The 17,120-nt window shown below is 40.3% G+C and overlaps 1 pseudogene; it reads right to left on the minus strand.

Moving 5' to 3' along the window:
* Window positions 1-17,120, minus strand: part of LOC143984123 (amine oxidase [flavin-containing]-like) — a 37,253-nt pseudogene that overhangs the window by 9,079 nt on the left and 11,054 nt on the right.

Raw genomic sequence — 17,120 nt, forward strand, 5'->3', positions numbered from 1 at the left:
CATCCCGAGTACCCCTACCCAACGAGCCCCCCAAAAAAGATGTTGTGTCTGTACCAAGCGCGGATATAGGCGTGACACCCGTTGTTATTGTCCACGCTGTCCTGGCAATCCTTGTCTTTGCCTTGGTGAGTGTTTTGAAAGCTACCATGAACTAGTGAAGTATTAGCGTAGGGTACAGCATTTCACAGGCTAGGCACACTAACACAGGGTCTCCCAAGATGCCATCGCATTTTGAGAGACCCGAAATGTTACAGTTGTTACAGTTTACAGTTCAAAAAAAAGTGTATAAAAAAAAAAGTAAAATATAAAAACCAAAAAAAAAATATAAAATATAAAAACCAAAAATAGTTGTCGTTTTATTGTTCTCTTTCTCTCTCTCTTCTCTCTAATGTTTTATACTTTACTGTTTACTGTGTTTTATTGTTAACCATTTTTCTTGTTTTCAGGTACGCCATTCAGCTGCAGCGCGGATTTATTTATCTTGACAGCAACAGTGTTTGCTCCCACGATACATAAAGCTGTGACTCCAGTGCTGTAGGAGGTGATTTCACCACCACAGTTAAAAAAGAGCATATATGCCTAAGCATGGGGGCATAAGGGGTGGAGGAGCGATTTTGCTACTAATGCCGCGTACAAACGGTCAAAATTCCGACGAAGGGCTTGCCCGTGGAAAAGTTTGACCATATGTACGCGGCATAACTTTTTTGCGGGAGGATGCCCCCATGCTTCGGCATATATATATTTTAGGCACAGATTGTGTTAAAAAATGTTTTATTTTTTACTGTTTTTTTTTGGCATTTGCTTTGCAGGTATGGTATGGTAAGGTTTTACTGTTATACTGTAATGTTACTTTGTTTTAACGTTAACCATAATTTGCTTAGCAGGTACGCCATTCAGTTGTGTTGTACATACGGTCGAAATTCCGACGGAGGGCTTGCCCGTGGAAAAGTTCGACCGTGTGTACGCGGCATAACTTTTTTGCGGGAGGATGCCCCCATGCTTCGGCATATATAAATGGTGCATGTATGTCCATCATTAGAAGTGGGTGGATGAAGGGAGGTATTCTAATGGTGGGCATACCCACTGATCAATCTCTTTTTTTTCGTTCAGCCAACATGACTCTCAGCAAATAGCTTGGGGTGTCTACTTTCCAAAATGGGGTCATTGGGGGGGGGGGGGGGGGGTTTGTGCTATTTTGGCATTTTATGGCCTTCGAAACTAATAGGTAGTGAAGAGTGAAATCAAAAATTTGCGCCCTTAGAAATCCAGAAGGTGGCGATTGGTTTTTGGGGCCCCGTACACAGCTAGGCTCCCAGAAAGTCCCACACATGTGGTATCCCCGTACTCAGGAGAAGCAGCAAAATGTATTTTGTGGTGCAATTCCACATATAACCATGGCATGTGTGAGCAATATATAATTTAGTGACAACTTTTTGTAGAAAAAAAAATTATTTTTATTTTTTGTCATTATTCAATCCCTTGGGACCAAAAAAAAAAATATTCAATGGTCTCAACATGGCCCTCAGCAAATAGCTTGGGGTGTCTACTTTCCAAAATGGGGTCATTTGGGGGGGTTTTGTGCCATCTTGGCATTTTATGGCCTTCAAAACTGTGATAGGTAGTAAGGAGTAAAATAAAAAATGTATGCCCTTAGAAATCCTGAAGGCAGTGCTTGGATTTCGGGGCCCCGTACGCGGCTAGGCTCCTAAAAAGTCCCACACATGTGGTATCCCTGTACTCAGGAGAAGCAGCAGAATGTATTTTGGGGTGTAATTTCACATATGCCTATAGCATGTGTGAGCAATATATCATTTAGTGACAACTTTGAGAAAAAAAAAAAGTTTGTAATATTCCCGCAACTTGTGGCAAAATATAAAATATTCCATGGACTCAATATGCCTCTCAGTAAATAGCTTGGGGTGTCTACTTTCCAAAATGGGGTCATTTGGGGGGGTTTTGTGCTATTTTGGCATTTTATGGCGTTCGAAACTGATAGGTAGTGAGGAGTGAAATCAAAAATTTGCATCCTAATGCCCCATACACATGACCAGACTATTCAACATCAAAAGTCTGACGGAATGATTCCGGCAGACTATTCGAACGTGTGTGGACTGCAGCGGACTTTTGATTTGCAAAAGTCTGACAGACTTTAGAAATGGAACATGTTTCAAATTTTTCTGACAGAACTCTGCCGGACCCAGAAATCCGCTCGTGTGTGTGCTAGTCTGACGGACTAAAACCGAACGCTAGGGCAGCTATTGGCTACTGGCTAAGAACTTTCTTATTCTAGTCCAGTCATACGTCATCACGTTCGAATCCGTCGGACTTTGGTGTGATTGTGTGTGGCCAAGTCCGTTCATTCGGAAAGTCCGTCAGAACTCTGTCAGAACTCCGTCAGAACTCCGTCGAAAGTCTGCCGGACTTAAGTCCTGTCGTGTGTACGCGGCATTAGAAATCCTGAAGGTGGTGATTGGTTTTCTGGGTGCCGTGCGCGACTAAGCTCCCAAAAAGTCCCACACATGTGGTATCCCCATACTCGAGAGAAGTAGCGGAATATATTTTGGGGTGCAATTCCACATATAACTATGGCATGTGTGAGCAATATATCATTTAGTGACAACTTTTTGTAAAAATCTTTTTTTTTGTCATTATTCAATCCCTTAGGACAAAAAAAAAAAATATTCATTGGGCTCAACATACCCCTCAGAAATTTCCTTGGGGTGTCTACTTTCCAAAATGGGGTCATTTGGGGGGGTTTGTACTGCCCTGCCATTTTAGCACCTCAAGAAATGAGATAGGCAGTCATAAATTAAAAGCTGTGTAAATTCCAGAAAATGTACTCTAGTTTGTAGACGCTATAACTTTTGCGCAAACCAATAGATATACGCTTATTGACATTTTTTTTACTAAAGACATGTGGCTGAATACATTTTGCCCTCAATGTATGACTAAAATTTAGTTTATTCGATTTTTCTTATAACAAAAAGAAGAAAATATCTTTTTTTTTTCAAAATTTTCACTCTTTTTCCATTTATATCGCAAAAAATAAAAATCGCAGAGGCAATCAGATACCATCAAAAGAAAGCCCTATTTGTGTGAAGAAAAGGACGCAAATTTCGTTTGGGTGCATATTGCATGACCGCGCAATTACCAGTTAAAGCAGTGCAGTGCAAAATTGTAAAAAGACCTCTGGTCCTTAGCCTGTTTATTGGTTTATTGGTCCGGGGCTGAAGTGGTAAAAGATCATGTGCTCACTACTGAGCAGTTTGGGTAGGTTAGACATTGGGGTTGATTTTATAATGAAAAATCGGCTATGATTAAGGAGGGTGAAGCAACCTTCCTATTTTCAACGGATTTTCTGAAAAGTTTTTTTTTTACAAAATGAGTGTATATTTTTTTTTGTTGTTATCATTAGGATTTTTTTATGCCTCTAAATACAGAGTCAAATGATGGATTGTTTGAAACTGTTTTTACTGCTTGTTCAGAATGGTTAAATACATTGTGTTCTCTCTAGAAGTGGTACACAACTGTTAAACCAAAGCTGCTGATTGGTCAGATCTGGCCAAACATGGCTGCGGGTGATTTGGATAATCAAACCAATGCCTCATCTGCCACCAGCTGGTACCAGCTGGTAGTCCAGAAATCCTATGCATGCAGCAAAACCAAGGCCTTTGCTTACTATTTTGCTATTTTCTGGTTTAACAGGATTGTACAAAAAAAAGGCAAATTATCTTAGCAGGTTACACATTTACTTTAATAATATAAAAAATGGAAGGGAGGTTGGGGACTAAGAACTATTTTAGGATTAGCGGCAAAGGATACATAATAATGCTTGCTTGCATATTACCACATTACATTTTACTATGCACTACATTTTTATCTTGGAAATTAATTTTTTAAAATAAAAAAAGTAGTAATTTAATTAACTATTAGAAATTATTAGAATTTACCATCACAATTAACAATTGCTTATGTGAAACAAGTCAACACTAATGAATTTACAAGTTGTTTCATATTGTTGGAAAAAATAGTCCAAACCCCTGCTTTGTGTAGTCCTGTACTTTTTTACATAGAAGTATAAAAAACAGTGACACAAGGTATTCCCCATTATAGCAGGTACTGAGCCATCTGGTTTGGTGTCATCAAGTGTTAGTCCAATTGGCGCTTCTTCATCTTCAATGATCATGCTTCCACAATAATCTGAACAAAAACAGATACTCAGATAAAAATGCATTTTCTTAATACTGTAAAGTAATCAAACCTACTTTTACTGGTAAAAATAATAAAGAAAATGTTTATTTAAACCTCATTTGTATTAATTATATCAGTGATTGCATTTTCATCTACAATGTATATCCACTTCACCACTACCTTTATCTCTCGAATGTATAACTAGGTAACATCTCCTCGTACTCTTTCCTCTTAAGCCTAGTACACAGTGCTAGTTTTTTTCGTTCAACCAAGTGGGCTAACCGAAAAAAAAAAAGGACAGTTCAGGTCGGAGCTGCTGTACGAACAATCTGATGTTAGTAATCTTCCCTGCCACTCTATTGTGTTCTGACAGTGGGATGGCCAACATGCCAGAAAACTCTGGCCATTGTCTAAGAGCGCTGAGTGGGAGCCAGTCAGTAGACCTTTTACAGACATATCCCTTCAACAGAATCCGGGCCGGCTGTAGTACACACGGGCCGAATGTCGACTGGTTTTCATTAAATTGGCCAATGCCACCCGCCATTCAGTAAATTTGTGCGGGGCTTTAATTAATTATTCTTAACCACATACTGACTGCCCACCTTCGTTATACATTGGCTGTTTGAAGTGGAATATAGTTGGTATGGCAGCAGCTAGCTGCCATAATCTGGTATCCACTTCTTCAGCAGGTGGTCAGCTTTCAGATAAAAGTGGTATTAGTGGAGGATTCACCGCAAGATTAATTTTAATCGGTGGCAGGAGGTGGCACTCCGGTGGCCTCCACCACTTATCAGAGCTACTGGCAGCGGCGGAGGTGATCAGATCCTGTCCCCTCTGTGGTATTAAGCTGAGTGAGGGGAATATGGCCCCCACCCGGCTCCATACCATTGCAGGGCGGAAGCAACGTCAAAACTTCACTTCCGCTCATAGCTCTTAAAGAGACATTTTGTTTTTCGTTTTTTTCCTACACTTTTTGACCCCAGATCTCATATTTAAGAGGTCCTGTCATGCTTATTTTCTATTACAAGGGATGTTTACATATGTGTGATTTACAGGTTGTAGATATGTGTGATTTACAGGTTGTAGATATGTGCGATTTGCATGTTATAGATATGTGCAATTTACAGGTTGTAGATATGTGAGATTTACAGGTTGTAGATATGTGCAATTTACAGAGTGCTATTTACAGAATGCAGATATGTGCTATTTACAGGTTGTAGATATATGCGATTTGCATGTTGTAGATATGTGCAATTTACAGGTTGTAGATATGTGCAATTTGCATGTTGTAGATATATGTGATTTACAGGTTGTAGATATGTGCGATTTACAGGTTGTAGATATGTGCGATTTGCAGGTTGTAGATATGTGCGATTTGAAGGTTGTAGATATGTGCGATTTACAGGTTGTAGATATGTGCGATTTGCATGTTGTAGAGATATGCAATTTACAGGTTGTAGATATGTGCAATTTACAGGTTGTAGATATGTGCAATTTACAGAATGCGATTTACAGAATGCAGATATGTGCGATTTACAGGTTGTAGATATTTACAGAATGCGATTTACAGAATGCAGATATGTGCGATGTACAGGTTGTAGATATGTGCGATTTGCATGTTGTAGATATGTGCAATTTACAGAATGCGATTTACAGAATGCAGATATGTGCGATTTACAGGTTGTAGATATTTACAGAATGCGATTTACAGAATGCAGATATGTGCGATGTACAGGTTGTAGATATGTGCGATTTGCATGTTGTAGATATGTGCAATTTACAGGTTGTAGATATGTGCAATTTACAGAATGCGATTTACAGAATGCAGATATGTGCGATTTACAGAATGCAGATATGTGCGATTTACAGAATGCGATTTACAGAATGTAGATATGTGCGATTTACAGAATGCGATTTACAGAATGCAGATATGTGCGATTTACAGAATGCAGATGTGTGATTTACAGAATGCAGATATGGGCAATTTACAGGTTGCAGAATGCAGATATGTGCAATTTACAGGTTGCAGAACACAGTTATGTGCGATTTACAGAATGCAGATATGTGCAATTTACAGGTTGCAGAATGCAGACATGTGTGATTTACAGGTTGCAGATTTCAAATATGTGCGATTTACAGGTTGCAGAAAAGGAGCCTTATGTGGTTATACACAAGATAGGCATGATTCATCTGCTTTAGAAGAGCCCAGTATATAATGTGCAGCCTGGTATATGATGTTGATTCACTAAGGGGTGTGGCTTGCGAGAAGTGGGAGGGGCCAAATCTGAGGGGCGTGGTCTTGCACCACCCCCATCCTAAAACTTCACCAGCCGCCACTGATACATACGCAGACTAATGGACATCTAAGTCTCCTCTCCCATAGTTTTTAGTGGGATTTTCTGCTAAGTTATGGTTTGATACATTTCAAACAGGATTTACACCCCCCCAAAAAAAAGTTCAACCACAGCAGGTTTCTTTATTCCTACTATTCAGTGCTGTTTACCTATGCCTTAATTAAAATAATCAGGCCAGCATTTTCATTCACAAATAAACCTATAGCTTGGAGAGCAGCCTGTGTGCTCATGTACCTCAGTGCTATAATTGTCAGATACAATTAAAGTATTAAAAAATTAACTAGTAATTTATTTAAAAAAAGGTTATTTTCTTTTACATTTTTGTGCATTTGTCAGCATACTGTATAAAAGGAAAATTGAGAAAGGCTTTATTAAAGCAGCATGCAAAAAAAGCCTTATATAATCTTAAAAATGATTCAAATAAATGATTAACATATTTAAAGGAAATTTGTAAGTTCTGTATATAATTGTATTCTATTTTGTATGTATTGCACACTGCACTCACTGTGCACACAGTACTAATAATGTTTTAAGTACATGTTTGCATTCTTTCGAGTCCTGATTAGAATTAGTCTGCCTATGTTACGCCCCTTGTTACCATACAAGTAGAATTGTAATATTAATGTGATACCTACGTAATCATGTGTATACAACCCTCCAATTGCGTCATAATAAAGCAGAACAGTTATTTGGAAAGATGCAGTAGTTATTATTAATTTGGAACCACTAATCAATATGATAGGAGTTGCCTATCTATAAATTTGCAGGTCAGGTATGCAAATTAATCTTGCTAATATTTGCTTGTACAGCTGGGTTTCAATTTCAGTTAGTTTATTTGTTCACAAATCCCAGGTTGTTACATGGTGCAAAAAGTGGTGTTAGCCTTTAGACCCCTTTCACACTGAGGGTGTTTTGCAGGCGCTATAGCATTAAAAATAGCGCATGCAATCTGCCCTCAAACAGCTGCTCCATTGTTTCCAGTGTGAAAGCCCGAGGGCTTTCACGCCGGAGCAGTGCGCTGGCAGACCATCAGTAAAAAAGCCAGCAGCTTCTTTGGAGCGATGTGTTTACCGCTCCTTGAAATCAATGGGGCCGTGCGGCTATACAACCGGCTAAACACCGCTATTGCGGGCGGTTTTAACCCTTTTTCAGCTGCTAGTGGAGGTTAAAAGTGTCCCGCTAGCGGCCAAAATGCGCCGCAAACCCGGTGATAAAACGCAGCTAAAAATAGTGGCCTTTTACCACCGACGTTATGGGCGGCACAGTGTGAAAGGGGTCTTAATTTATTGACAGTTATTGACAGTGCCTGCAGCAAGCTAGGGTAATGTCATGTGGTGTACATAAGCCAATATTACAACCATAGCGGATCATACTATGAACTCAGTCAATCAAAAGTATATCCAATTTAAAAAAAAAAAAATGTGAATTCACAGCATACTAGGATTTGACTAATAAGAAACTCTGCAAAGTGTTCTCAAAAAAAAATAAAGCAAGTAAGGAAATGATAAACCACTGAAAAGAATAAATATATAGTATAATTTGTTACAAATAGAAATAAATAGAAGCCGTGCAAGGGAAATATGTTCATTTTTACTTGTTTAGGTTATCAGAACAAATACTTTCTTTCTCCAGAAGGCCTCCTTCCTTGTAATAAACCATGCATTTTATAACTGAACCCATAGGAACGCGACTGATGAGCTGATTTCTTAGTGGTTGTAATTCAGGATTAAAATTAATCTTCATACATACACAGAGTTGGTGGGATGGCACTAATAACATATTTGGCCTGAAAAAAAATAACCCTAGATTTTATGCTAGTTCATTAAGCATTCTAAAGTACAATAATAGATAGATAGCTTAAAGTGGTTGTTAACCCACTATATCTGTGTTTTTAGTTATAAGGTCCAATCTGCCCCCTTCCATCTTGCCATGGCTGGTCCAACAACAGCTTTGAAGTAGAAAGTTAATTCATAGCTACAGCTTCTCTCAGCTGTTAGCACTTTCCTGAGAAGCAATGGCAAGAGGAATGCAGAGAGAGGGGATGTGTCAGCCTCTGTATTCCTGTTGCGATTGCTTATCAACATTGTAGTTGTATTGGCTGTGGTAGAAGGGGAGAGGGTGGGTTGGTAATCATACCTAAGGTTAGAAAGCAAAGCATTACATCTACGTTATCTTATATGGGGACATAACTGTAAAATAACAATTATAATGATAGATTTTATTTAATGCCCCTCCTCAGAAATACATTTACATCTTCTGCTCCCCTCCCCCCCCCCCCCCCCCGCTGCTCCATTAAACCAAATATTGTCCTGTGTAATCTCCAAATTGCTCCAGTGGGAGTTCACACAAGATGAATCATTCTCATGCCCCCATTGTGACATTTCAGGCCAAACACCAAGCACCAAAACTGTGACACTGATTAAATCAAATGCTCCTCCTCCCCATACCAGCAAACTACTGGGTATTTTTTCAGTCTCAATGGCTGAACAGGTAAGGAAAGGTGATTTTATGCTGCTGGGGAGGGGAGCCATTAAAGCAAAGCACAGGTTCGCTTTGGAGCACAGGTGTCAAACTGGCAGCCCTCCAGCTTATGCTGTTACAATTACAAGCATGACTCCCACAGGCAGAGGCATGATGGGACTTGTAGTTCTGCAACAACTGGAAGGCCACCAGTTTGACACCCCTGCTTTAGAGTATATGTCTGACGGGATTTGGGCTTATGTCAATGGCATCAGTTCGATGATGAAGATCATTCAAATTTCATTGACATGTGTATTTGATAGCCTTCTGACCTACTTTTGACATACTTCAAGTGGTTTTTGCATTCCCATCGTTTTTTTTTTAAAGATAACAAACATGTTATACTTACCTGCGCTGTGCAGTGTTTTTGCACAGAGCAGCCCCGATCCTCCTTTTCCTGGGTCCCACCGCTGGCACTCCTGGCCCCTCCCTCCTGCCGAGTGCTCCTAGACCAAGCAGCTTCCAATGGGGCCACCCAAGCAAGCTGTCTCCCAAGCTGCGCATCTGCGTGTCCATTCACACACAGAGCCACGGCTTGATCACGTCCCCTCTCTCTCCTTGTTGGCTCACTGGCTGGGAGGAGGGAGAGTCCCTGGTTAGCCGAGGCTCTCGTCCACATCACTGGAGGACCAGGCTCAGGTAAGTATTGGTGGGCTTCTACACATTGAAAGTCTTTTACCTTCATGCACAGAATGCATGTAAGTAAAAAACCTTCAGCCTTCACAACCACTTTAAAGCTAGCAAAAGGCCATTGACTCAGGCCTTTATTGATATTAAACGTCTATCTTTATGCTCTATGTCAGTGATGGCAAACCTTGGCACCCCAGATGTTTTGGAACTACATTTCCCATGATGATCAACTACTTTTCAGAGTGCATTAACAATATGGGAAATGTAGTACCAAAACATCTGGGTTGCCAAGGTTCACTATCACGGCTCTATGCTTTCCATTGTTGTGCAGTTTTTGAAAAAAAGTGTAATTTTATTGTGAACATTTTAATTTCTTTATCTAATATGCTTACCTCATAAATTTCATGATTTAGTGTTTCCACTACAATATTTTCCGCAGATTGGTCAATGCGCACAACAGGCCTTTGTAATTTAACTCGACCTTGTAAATGTTCTGCCATCTTATCGCTAATTTGGCCAGCTCCATCAACAAATTTCCTCTCCTTAAAATAGCATGTATAAACATTAGCTGGTCTATTCAAAAAAATTAGTGGGTAAAGCAAAGTGAAAAGTATAATAATCAATAACATACATTCAGATTTTAGTTTATCCAAATCATATCATTGAAATACAGATCAATCATTTTGGACACTGTCCCTCCTTTTGTGCTGCTGTATAGTGGATTATAGGAAGCAAACGTAGGTACAAAAATAATGCAACCATTTTATAGTGAATATATAACTACATTTGTGAGTAATTTTTTTATCTATTTGATTTTCAGCTTTAATTTAGCAAATTGAATTGAACAGCCTAAAATGGAATATGAGGTAACAGTACACAAAATAGGAGTTTTCTTCTCTTAAAAAATAGGAGAAGAAAACATTGAAATCTGTAATAGGCAATAGAGATGGACAAACTTCCGACAGGATGTTTCGCGAACGCGAACCGCGAACGCGGCCGAAAGTTCGCGAACCGCAAAGTTTGCGGCGGGCCCCATTGACTTCAATGGCAGACAAACTTTAAAAACCTACATGTCATATTTCCAGCCACAAAATAATTACCAGCTGTGCACACATAGTCCCACCACATGGCCACTGACATAACACATGTATGAAGTGAATCTGGGATCGACAACTACAAGCATTCTTTTTTATATATGTGAAATTTTGACAATTCAGGACTCAGGAGTGCATGAAGGCAATGGTGGAGAGGAAAGGTCAGGTTAGGCTATGAAGAGGGTGCAGGAGATGATCACCAGCACCATGATATAGAGCACTGACACCAGCACCGTGATATAGAGCACTGACACCAGCACTGAGATAGAGTGCACTGACACCAGCACCGTGATAGAGTGCACTGACACCAGCACCGCGATATAGAGCACTGACACCAGCACCGTGATATAGAGCACTGACACCAGCACCGTGATAGAGAGCACTGACACCAGCACTGAGATAGAGTGCACTGACACCCGCACCGTGATATAGAGCACTGACACCAGCACCGAGATAGAGAGCACTGACACCAGCACCGTGACTCAATCGGAAGGTATATGATGGTGGTGGTGTTGGCGGTAGTGTCTTTGGGGGTGCACATAGCAGAGAGTGAAGAAGAGGGTGCAGATCGAGAGGATGAGGAGGGTGCAGAAGAGTAAGGCTGAGTGAGCCACTCAATCAAGTCTGGTGCGTCCCTTGACGTGATCGCACCTTCTGCAATTTGCCACTTTTGCTCAACTCTGTTGCTCCTGCCCTACCCCTACCACCCCTGCGGAAGGGCCTGCCTCTTCCTCTGCCTGTCATTTTTTAAATGACCCTGTGACAAAGGTCTCTAGAGAAGTGCAGTATGTATGTGGAAGAAGGTATATAACACTCCGCTTCAATCTGTTGTTTTTGGGGGCCACTGGTCTATCACACCAGTTATAATACTTTTTTTTATTGCGTTTGTCGCTCTCTGTAGTATAGCTGCAGAACCGCTCAGCCGTCACAATGCTGCACAGTGGAAATGCACTATACTATGCTTTCTATATGTGCAAGTATTTTATATGTGTATTACACACCTATATACTGCACACCAAATAGTACACCTATACCAGTCCAAACACGGACCTTTGTGGACCAAGTAGCTAGTGATTTGCAGACTGTACCTCAGTCCCTACAGTGATAAAGGAATGCTGCATAATAGGGCAGCAATCTGCAGCAGTGCACCACAACCCTCCAAATTGTACACCTATACCAGTCCTTACAAGGACCTTTGTGGACCAAGTAGCTAGTGATTTGCAGACTGTACCTCAGTCCCTACACTAATAAAGGACTGCTGCAGAATAGGGCAGCAATCTTCAGCAGTGCACCACAACCCTATATATTGTACACCTATACCAGTTCTTACAAGGACCTTTGTGGACCAAGTAGCTAGTGATTTGCAGCCTGTACCTCAGTCCCTACACTGATAAAGGACAGCTGCAGAATAGGACAGCAATCTGCAGCAGTGCACCACAGCCCTCCAAATAGTACACCTATACCAGTCCTTACAAGGACCTTTGTAGACCAAGTAGCTAGTGATTTGCAGACTGTCCCTACACTGATAAAGGACTGCTGCAGAATAGGGCAGCAGTCAAGTATAATATTCTTTCTATATTTGGAAGAAAGTATATTATACGTGTACAACCCTATATACTGTACACCTATAACAGTCCTTAAAAGAACCTTTGTGGACTTAATAGTAATAGCTAGCTAGTGATTAAACTGACTGTCCCTGCTTCACACAGTGTCCTGTCCCTCCCTGTACTGACAAAAGACAGGCTGCTGCAATCACCAACACAGCAGTGCACTGAACCCTATATACTGTACACCTATACCAGTCCTTAAAAGGACCTTTGTGGACCTAATAGTAATAGCTAGTGATTGAACTGACTGTCCCTGCTGCACACAGCGTCCTGTCCCTCCCTGCACTGACAAACGACAGGCTGCTGCAATCACCAGCACAGCAGTGCACTCAACCCTATCTACTGTACTACACCTATACCATACCAGTCCTTAAAAGGACTTTTGTGGACCTAATAGCTAGCGATTTGTGTCACTAGAGTCTCTCCCTGCTCCACACAGCGTCCTGTCCCTACACTGAAATAAGACAGAATGTAAAATGGCCGCCAGATCAGGTCTATTTATAAGGTAGGGGGAATGTCCAATTGTCCATGTGCTGAAATGTCTCAATTGGCTGTCCTGTACCCCGTGATGGATGTGTCATTATGGGTCAAAGTTCTTTCACACTGTAAACACATGTCCTTCGGGCGAACAGCGGCAATAGTCCACCGATCGCGCGAATCGCGAACACGCAAAATTCACCGGGAAACGACCGCCGGCCGAACAGTTCGGCCATCCCTAATGGCCAACACCACAGGTGATATATCTAGCAGACTCCTCTTAAAGTAATTAAACCCTACCATAAACATTTATCCAAATTCACCAATACCAAAATACACAAAATACAAGGGGTTACAGCACACAGAGCATTATGTATTGCTCCATTTGGGAGTAATCCAGAAACATAAGGCATCCTTCCTGTTTAATTACTGACCTGCACTATGCAGTAAAAATATAGATTTCTGTTCCTGCCATAAATAGCTTCCATATATACAAAACATGAGACACTAACAAGGTGTCTCATTGCTTATAAAACAGGGATTCTTAATCCGCAGCATAGGTGTGCTCAGCCTATTGCAATAAGGTGTGCACCCCAAGGTTCAAACATATGCACGTGTGTTTATATATATATATATATATATATATATATATATATATATATATATATACACTCTGTGCATATTTTTATAAATAAATGTAATCATTTAAAAGTGCAAAGTGTGGAGGGTATGACAGTGGGCAGTATGTATAGGAGAGGAGTGTGGAGGCGTGACAGTAAACAGTATGTAAAGCAGAGGAGTGTGGAGGGTATGACAGTGGGCAGTATGTACAGGAGAGATGTGTGGAAGTATGACAGTGGACAGTATGTACAGGAGAGAAGTGTGGAGGTATGACAGTGAACAGCATGTACAGGAGAGGAGTGTGGAGGGTATGACAGTAGGCAGTATGTACAGGAGAGGAGGGTGGAGGGTATGACAGTAGGCAGTATGTACAGGAGAGGACTTTGGAGCTATGACATTGGGCAGTACATACAGGAAAGTAGTGTGAAGGTTATGAAACAAGCAGTATTTGTTATAATATATACTATATATCCATGTTGCCCATACGTAGGGCAGCCCATTGAAATGAATGGGCTGCACTACACATGATGCATGAAAACCATGCATGTGCTTGTGTGTGAAAAAAAGCCTAACTGATAAAATGCAAAATAATAATCCTTAATAAAAAATAAATTCTCTAAATAATCAGTGTTCATACAACTGCATTGCCATGTAAATAACTGAACAGAATGCTCTGCTCCGTTTATTGAGGACAGTTAACTTGCATATAGAGTGTTTAGTCTATATGGGGAATTTACACGTTGATTGTACAGAGTTTGGATATTATTGGATAAATTGAATGTTAGTAAAGTTTCTTAACATTATCTGGACATACAGAGAGTGGGGGGTTGCTTATATAGTGATATGTACCAGCTTCCAAAATATCTGTTAGCTGTGAGCAAGACTGAAGACTCAGCTGACTCCCCACACACTCCCCTGCTCTTCCGATCCTTTGTATTAGCTTAATCATTCCCATCAAACTGCAGACAAATCCTTCTGATTAGTACCAGTGTGAAACTGTTATCTTACCTCTCCAAATGGACTTTTCTTAGAACTTCATCTCAGCTCACCCCCTCCCTGAACAGTTTCAGCAGCACCCAGCAGTAGTTGTGCCCCACTTCTGGGTTCTCTGAGAAGACAGCACTGGAGATGGGGGGATCTAAGTAAATGAGGGCACAGATCAAACGAATTTACAGGAGACTCCTGGGGTGGATTGAAAAAATTAGTTTGGAAGCTTCTAAATGCAAACAATGCCGGGTGCTGTATATATTTACAAGCAATGATACTGCTGCTGTCTTCACAGATTTGATCCCAGGACTGAGCTGTAGTGGGGCCGTCACTGCTGTTGGCAAGTATGTAACGTGCAGACCGTATGTAACGTGGGCACACCCCGTACGCAGGCCTATGGTCTGCAGACATTGCAATACATGTTCAAACTGGCCAACTGTACCAAAGTGATGCCACCTTTGGCCAGTACCTACTCTACCTTGCTTGCAGATTGCCAAACTTTTACTTGCTAACTAGCATACTCTTAAAAGAATTGGTATCTAGCACTAATATGGGACAAACAGGCACAACTTAAGGGGAGTTACAGACCAAGAAACACATCTGGTTGCCGACATAGATAACTATTTTTACCTGTTGGTGCTGTCCATTGCTCCATTTAGGAGTAATCCAGTAACGTTGTTTCTCATTGTGGATGTGCATCATTGGATCTGTAGCATACCTCCAGCTGTGTTTGTTGTGACACTAATTTACTGATTTTCTTTACAATGTTCAAAAACATCTGCATTTGCTATTGACATTAGTTATTTCCCATAACAGAGCTTGCAAGAAATTGCTCCAGATTGCTCTGAGGACAACAGTACACATTTCTATTTCCCATCACCTTATTGCAGTGTACAAGTGAGTGGGTTAATCCTCCCTACATCACCCAAATCTAAATATACAATTGATATTATAGAAATGTAATAGTGCCCCCCCCCCCCAAAAAAAAACAAAAACAAAAACAAAAACAAATTGAGTCCCCTGCAAATAAAGAGGTATTATATCCAAGCAGATGTCAATCTCTAACTTCACTCTACCAAAGACACACAGCCATTCCTAAACATCCAACAATGTTCCAGGCGTGTGAAATGACTTGTCCCCCACTGAGCTCTGTGGTTCCATTGGCCGATCTATATACCTGCCTCTACAATGCTCCGACCCTGTTTGCCTCCACTGAAAATTGCCCAGATTGCTTCCTTTCCTTCTGACCCCTTGTCAATGGAACGTGAAGGCAGGGGAAATCTCTCCAATGAGATTCTAGTGCTTTCCCCTCAATCAATCGTTGGCTTAAAAATCCATTAAGTAACATTGAAAGTATTATCCTCCTGGCTCGAAGAACACCCTTTAGCTAGTATTATGTATAATATCAGAATTTTGTCATATCATAGCCTATTCTTAAATGATGCAAAACAGATTTTCAGTTTACCTGGCCAACATTAGAGGTTGAAAAAATTCTTGTTGTTCCTCCACACTATTTTACATACCACAGGAACCAAAGAGCTGAGACCTCATGAGGCTCGGATGTCACATTTACATTCACAAAAAGTGCTGCAAATTTCTTAGCTGTACTGTAATGTAATAGAAAGCAGGAAGTTACACCAACAAATAACAAGAGCACATTCACATAAGAAGCTTAATTTTAGAGGTAACTTTCTTTACATTTCCAAAAAAAGCAAATAAATGTAAAGCAATCTAACAAAAGTACAAACTAACAAAAAAAAGAAAGTATTTCACTACCTCAAAACATAATAGCAGTGCTTGATTCAATCATTAAAAGCTGGTGAAAGTTTCTGAAATATATATCTAAAGTCCAATTTATTAATTTTTTTTGGAAAGGGATGCGCTCTGTTAGGCTTTTCATGTAGTCTGTGTCCCCAATGAGGGATCCACACACTCTACATGTCCTGGGGATCATTTAATTTTGTCATGAAGGTTTCCCTTAAAATCAATACCAAACTCGAAGGGCCTAGTATGGATTGGGGGGAACTCCACACTGTTTTTTTTCTGGGCGTTCTTATTGCCGGCATTCTTTTGTTTACATTTCAGTTCTCAGCAGGGAAGCCGGTTTCCTGGCCTGCTCCTAAACAACCAACTATTCTTCACATAGAATTTGTATCAGTCGACAATTTTTCAACCAATCTGAATTCGAATTGTTCAGAAAATTTGGAATTTGGAAATTAATAAACAAAACTAAATTAAACAAAACAAATTCCGAAACGAATCAACAAAATTAAACATAGCGAATTTATCCGAAATTAAATTTTTTTTTCGTTCTGCACATGTCTAAGCTCAAATGTTTTGGGGGCAATAAACTTTGGAGCAGTATTATATATTTTTTGATTATTACATGTACTAGCGCTGATAATTGTATGCAGTGCTTTACATATACTGTATATTGTACATACACATCCATCCCTGCCCTCAAGGAGCTTACAATGTAAAAGTAATAAAAAGTTACACTTACGACTGTGTCATTCTTTACTGGGTATACTATTTTAAAAACTGGGCTTTAGCTGTTGTATTCCTGATGTTCAAGCACTTCTGGTCCCTGAGCTCTACTCTGCTTTTTGTTTCTAAAGTAGTCTGTCCTCAGAAGTCTA

This window comes from Lithobates pipiens, unplaced genomic scaffold (genome assembly GCF_037356315.1).
Source record: "Lithobates pipiens isolate NorthernLeopardFrog02 unplaced genomic scaffold, aLitPip1_a1.2 Scaffold_16, whole genome shotgun sequence".
Classification (NCBI taxonomy): Eukaryota; Metazoa; Chordata; class Amphibia; order Anura; family Ranidae; genus Lithobates; species Lithobates pipiens.